The 6,945-nt window shown below is 35.3% G+C and overlaps 1 pseudogene; it reads left to right on the top strand.

The window, feature by feature from the left end:
- Positions 1-258: 258 nt before the first annotated feature.
- Positions 259-3,656, top strand: LOC100913667 (annotated as a pseudogene).
- Positions 3,657-6,945: the final 3,289 nt, after the last annotated feature.

Below are 6,945 nucleotides of genomic sequence, written 5' to 3' on the forward strand. Positions count from 1 at the left end.
TAACATTTAGAATGATATTGCTAAGATGATACATAATAATAATCCCTGGCATTTATAGAATACTTTAAGGTTTGTAAAGCTATTTACATACATGATCTCGTTTGATCTTCACAACAAACCTTTGCAATAGAAAGGATCATAGATTTAGAAATGGAAGTGTTCTAGAGGCCATCAAATCCAATCCCTTCATTTTACATGCAAGTAAACTGAGGCACTGAGAGTCAGTACTAGTTCACACTATGTTTGTATTCTAGAAGGATGAATGGGAATACAAGAATTTCTGACTCCAAGTCTGGTTTTATACCCATTACATTACCTTCAAAGGTATATGAATTCTCTACAATTTATAATTATGAACCAAATATATTTAAATAGTTATTATGACAGATACACAGAGTTTCCATATTTTGTTGTTGTTGTTCAGTATTATCAGAGGTGTCTGTTTCTTTGTGATCCCATTTGAGGTTTTCTTGATGAAGATATTGAAGTGGTTTGCCATTTCTTTTTCCAGATCATTTTACAGATGAAGAAAATGAGGCAAATAGATTAACAAATAAATTGTTCAGAATCATTCAGACATTAAATGGTTAAGGCCAGATTTGAATTCAGGTCTTCCTGACCCTAGGCCCATTGACCTATCCACTATAAATTCTTATCAATATCATTGATATTGCTGTTCCACTGAGAAATAAAAGTCCCAAGGATACACATATGGTTTTCTGAAGGAGTTGAAACAAATCTGGAGATTAAGGACTTTTAAAATATCATCTAGGAGATTATAGCATGCACTATTCCTCCTGACCTCACTTTTAGGTTATATGATTGAAGAGCTGTGGCTCAGACCACATGGATCATGGCCTTTTGATCTGGGGAGCAGAGAAAAGTCTTAACTAGAAGACCCAAAAATATTCAAGTGATTGCTTATGTAGAGTGACCAGATTCTATTACCAGATATGGGACATCCTGAGAAGTTTCCTGAGGCAGTAGGAAAATGGTCAGCAATGTCTGGGGAACAAGCAGACAAGTTTTAGTTCTACACTGAATTCAATACAATTTACTGGACTCATAGACTTGTAGGGACATGAGTGTTTTAATGTTCAGGAACATAAATCCAGTCCTGAGTAACAGCTTTTCCTAAATTAGCTTATGTTCTCTTGAGGGAATATTACAGTAACACAGAAAAATAAATACTCATAATTTTATGAGAAAGAAAGAGAGTGCTAAGGACTGGTGAGGTTAGGGAATGGTCTAGATAAGAGGAAGCAGAGTCTTATTTAGAGCAGGGCTTCTGAAACTTTTCAACTTGAAACCCTTTTTACCTGAAAAAGTTTTACAAGATTCTGGGTATATAAACATATAAAATATTTTACAAATCAAACATTCACTGTTAATAAATCATGATTTTTTGAGCCCCCAAATTCAGTTATGTAACACTATATGGGGTCATAACCCATAATTTAGGAAGGTTTGGTTTAGAGTGGCCCAATTGAAAAAAATACAGGACCTGAAGTCAGGAATACCATGTGCCCTCCAATTAGCTATTTGGCTCTGGACAAGTGACCTAATCCATGTCAACCTCAGGTTCTTCAATTTAAAATAGAGATATTAACTGTACCTACTACCCAGGGTTGTTGTGAGGACCAAATGAGATATTTATAAAGTTAATAATTGTACATTCCCTTCTTTTTTCCTTGCCAGAAGATAAGAATTTTGAAAGACCAGATTGAGGAAAAAGTACATTCCATGCATCAGACATGACACTGGCAAATGCCCAAAGCTGGCAGAGGTCTTACAGGAAATGTAGTAGGAAATAAGACTGAAAAGATAAGTTGAATCTAGCTCATAAAAGTCTAAATGCCAGGCTGAAAAGTTTGTAATTTGTCCTAGTGGTTTTAAGGAATCAGGAAACAGGAAAATAATGTAATCAGACGACTGCCTTAACAAAAGCAGTTCAGAAATCTCATTGGTGCTAAGAGGTGGTAGAGAAACCATAGAAGGTAGGAAGAAGGTCATAGTATGTTACTGAAAAGGTAACTTTTAAGTTACTGGGTATTACTGAGAAGCATTTTATTTTGTACCCAGTCAGCAAATTTAACTGTGCTTGCTGTCACCAATTTCCATGAGAATAAATAAAACATGATTTCGTGGAGCAAATGGATAATTTCTCTGAACCAGGACAAAGGACAACCGTGGAGAGATTGAGTTAGACTGCCTAGTAACACTTGCAGAAATGAGAGAAGATAGCTGAGTCTGGAATGAGCAGACTCTATAATAGTAAGCAGAGAAAGGAGACTAGACAGCTGGGCAAGTACCCCTAAGGAAGATCAGTTTGTTAGTTGACTCTATTATGGGGAAATTTGGCCCAAATCCAAGGAAAAGTGAGAGATAGGCATGAGTGTAGCTCATGTTAAGAGACCCAGCCATGGCAACTGCAAAATTGCATGAACAAAAGTTTGAGCCTAGTGGGACAGAGAAAAAGGAACATCAGAATGGAACATAGCTTTGGTCACAGAAAAACTAGATAGGGAGGATATTGATTATAGATTAAATATAGCTCACTAGCTCAAACTCATCTTCAAGTGAGAACCATAAATGGTACAGTTTGATTTCAATAAGGAACATTGCCCCTTCTGCACTATATCCCCATTTCCATAAAAGAAAAATTGCTACAACTTTCTATCCTAATGCAATCTATAATTCCATTTTACTATTGGGAAGTCTCTGCTTCTATTTGGAAGAAGGAGGGAAAGGCAAAGATTATCTGGGGAAAAGATCATTGCTTATGTAGCCACAGAAGAAGCTTTCAGGGTTTGCCTTTCTAAGCAGGATAATGTCTATGTTAATGATGGTATTGGTACTGCTCATCTGGCCCCCAGTTCCATGTTTGGAGTGAACCTTCCCCAGAAAGCATGTGGTTCCTTAATGAAGGTAGATCTAGAGTATTTTGCCAAAGTCCTAGAAAACTCAGTGCAACTTTTCCTAGCCATCTTAGGTAGAGCTAAAGCTTCAGATAAGTCCCAGTTTATCAACATGCTAGACAAAATCTGTGAGATGATGATTAGTGGTGGGATAGCTTTCACGTTCCTTAAGATTGTCTCCAACATGGAGATTAGCAATTCTCCATTTGATGAAGAGGACTCCAAGAAGGTTAAAGACCTGATGGTTAAGGCTGAGAAGAGTGATATGAAGAAATCTCTGTTGACTTTGTCACTGCCGAAAAATTGGATGAGCCAGTCAAAACTGGTGAAGCCATTGTGGAATCTGGCATACCTGATGGATGGATAGATGGATGGGTTGAGACTGTGGTCCCCAGGGCAGCAAGAAATTTGTTGAAGTTATGGCCTGGTCCAAGCTAATTATGTAAAATGGTACTATTGGACTGAGTAGGAAATCTTTGCAAGAGAGAATGAAAAAAACTAATGCCCAATGGGGAAAAGGACCATCTTACAATCATATGTGGGGGGATAATGCTACCTTATGTGCCATATGGCATACTGAAGATAAAGTCAACCATATGAGCAATGGAGGTAGTATCAATCTAGAGCTTCTGGAAGGCAAAGTTCTTCCAGGGTTAGCGGTCATGAGCAATAACTAAGGGATGGAATTCTCCAGCTAATGGTTCCTATATAGTCTTTAAGGCTATAGGACCCCACTTTAGTGTTTTTAAACACATCATTGCAATTTATAGCACATACAAGTGTATTTTCCCAATAAAAGCATTAAAAGAAAGTTTTTTTAAAAAGCTATTTATTGTGTTTTATTCACCTTTAGAAATAGGTTGTGTCATTTAACTTTGTTAGTATATTAGTGACTCGTTTTGTCACTACAGTATAAAAATAAAACAAAACCTTATTTTCTCCCCACTCTTATGATTTGTAGAAAATATATCTGTATTATATATTTTACTTCAGAACTGAACAAGTTAAAGGCACTAGTATCCATATTCTCTTTCTCTTTTGAAGAAGTACAATTCAGTTTTATTAGTATTGTAGCCACTATTTTTATCACTATCCATGGTATAGAAGCAAGATGATTTACTGTTTCAGAAGGGGAGGTTAATAACGTTCTATTAAGTGAACATTCTTAAGAGTGCCAACATGGGGTGAGGAGAGACATAACTACTGGTAATTTCCAAAAAAGAAAAACCCTTATACACTTAGAATTCAAATCAGGCAAAACTAAGGCTCAGCTCCTTTGGGTCTAGAATCCATCTGCCATGTGTTTGGGCCTGAAGCATGACAGCCCCAAAGTGTTAACTTCTCCACCTCTTGCTTATCCCTTTGTTCTTATTATATTCCTTATTGTGGAGGGATATTGAAGGATTCACCTAATGAGTTTAAAATTAGCTTCATTTCTAAATTTTGGGACCACCAGAAGAATATCAATGATGTAGATGAGTTATATCCTCTTTTCTATGTCAATTTAAAATTTAATGTCACAGAGAATGTGGTGATACCTTGAACCTCAAGGTGGTTTATTGCAAAGAGATGGAAAAATAAGACTTTTTGCTGAAAGGTTTCTTTATTTTGTAGTGAAATGCACATTTTTCACTTAAATAATCCAATAAACAAAATAAGATGAAATTCAGTTACAAGGAAAAATATCAAAATGTATTTATCATTCTGTGAAATTACTCATATATTAATATGATTATTTCTAAGTTTCAGTGGCTGAAATAAACTTGGTGCAAAATAGGGAGGGGTCAGAAATGATGAAAGGGTTGAATCAAGAGAAACCTGGAACGATTGATATTAACTGGTTTGGAGTGAAATGAGCATAACCAGTCAAAAAATTTATATAGCACTGGAAAGACAACTACAAAAGACTTACTGACTCTCCACTTTTCAGGGATCAATCAAGATTCCAGAAAATTAACAATTAAATATGTTTTCTATCTCCTGATAGGGACATGAATTTACTCAGAATGTAGCAGGAGGCATGTATTTTTGAAAGTAGCCCATGTAGGAATTTATTTTGCTTAAATATGCATAATTATATAAGGGATTGTTTTCCTTTTTCTTTATTTCCAAGGGGAGTGGTATGAGTGAGAAGGAGGCATATTGAAAGAAGGGAAGAAATAAAGAGGACAGAAGGCAAGAAAGAAAAGAGGGCGGAAAAAAGATAGAGGGAGGGAAGGAAGAAAGAAAGGAAGAGGGAAGAAAGCAAGAAAAAAAGCACAGCTTTGAAAAGTTACATGTTGAATTTATTATATATACTTTGAAAGAGATATTCAGTTTCATGAACAATCCTTTCCTATACCATAAATGTATATGGAAATATTCATTTTACTAAATGTTTTAAAGTTCCAAATAAAAATGCAACAGAGTCAAGTCTTGAAGACAGTAACTGGGGGAGGACTAGGAAGTATTTACTAGGTACCTGGGGAATGTGGTAGTTAAGCATCTAAATATCTATGTGAAGAAAAAAAAGACTAATTAGAAAAATAAAATGTAAAGGTTTTAGATTACAAGAGATTACTAATGACTCATGAAAAACACTCTTCAAGCAGCCACAACTCAACCTCAACAGTTGGCACAGTGACTGTCATATAGTGGGTTTTATATAAATGCTTGTTCCCTCTTCCTCCTCCCTCACCAACACAAGGAAAAGATGTTGAGACTAACAGCACACTCTCAAGAAATTTAAGTCTCTTTAGCAGCAATGTTATCTCACCATTTATTGAAGGAAAACAGAATCTTTGGGAGCAGGACAAAGGGATCTTTAAAAAACTGAACTTATTTGGTTAGAAAGAGGTATTCAGAACAAAAACTTCTAAAACAATTTCTAAGTTGCATAAAGCTGGTTACTGATGCAGTTGCCTCCTGATAAATACAGTTTATAAGTAACATTGCTATTGATATAATAATAAAAAAAAACTTGCTGGCCTTAAAGAATACTGATTTGAAATCCAAGTTTCTTTTAAGCTTCAGTTCATGTGACCTTCTATAGGAATCCTTTTCCATTTTATTATAAGCTTCTTGAAAACCAGAATTGAGATGCTTATATTTATAACCCCAAAACTTATCTGAGTAGTTGTCATATAGTAGGCATTTAATTAATAAATGTTTATTTCTTGATGGATTTGCCAATTCCTAGTACAAGAATTTTAGATTCTCCTGTTTATCCTTTTTTTCTCTCCTTACACTTTTATCTGTGGGTTTCTCCCATGAGAGAATGTAAGTTCCCTGAGGGCAGAAGTGGATTCACCATTATCATTATATCCTTAGAGACATATACAATGCTCCAGTTGCTGAAGCTAGTTGCTTAACAAATGCTCATTGAGAGTTAGACAGAGAAGTAGGACAATCTGACTCCTTTAAGGTTGAAAGCACAGGAAGGAGACTTTGCACTCATGTAGGAGCAGAGAATGATGGGAATCAATAATGAGTTAACTATCACTCAGCTAATCATAAGCTACAAGTTCATTCTGCTCTGGCACCTCATTGCCCACTAAAAGAGCATTGTCTATTCGTCCCATTCATTCCTCTCTGATCATCCTTACAATAAAAAGATAAATTGTCTGCAAAAAAAAAAAATGTTCCAAATACAATATGCTTCCCACCCTGATTTTCTTTCATTTTCAGCTTCAAGGAAATAAGCAATAGATTAAAAAAAAGCTAGCAATATTACAACCAACAGGTGATGACCCTAATTACGAACCTAGCAGATTTGATGAGGTCTCTGCATATTGTGGTTGCTTTGATTATCCTGGTCACACCTAACTGATTTATCTTTTATGCTTTAATTTTCAGCCTCCTTTATTCCTACTTTACTGCAAAATAATACTTGCTCTTTATTTATTTCCTCAAGTTATTGCCTTTTTAACTCTTCCTTCCTTAACCTGTATTCTTCCATTACACTGAATTTGTAGAATATATTAACCAGATTACATTGTTTTCCCTTTTATTTTATTTTAAAATTTAAATCTGTCAGTTTACTAGTGAG

Source organism: Sarcophilus harrisii, chromosome 3 (genome assembly GCF_902635505.1).
Source record: "Sarcophilus harrisii chromosome 3, mSarHar1.11, whole genome shotgun sequence".
Taxonomy (NCBI): domain Eukaryota; kingdom Metazoa; phylum Chordata; class Mammalia; order Dasyuromorphia; family Dasyuridae; genus Sarcophilus; species Sarcophilus harrisii.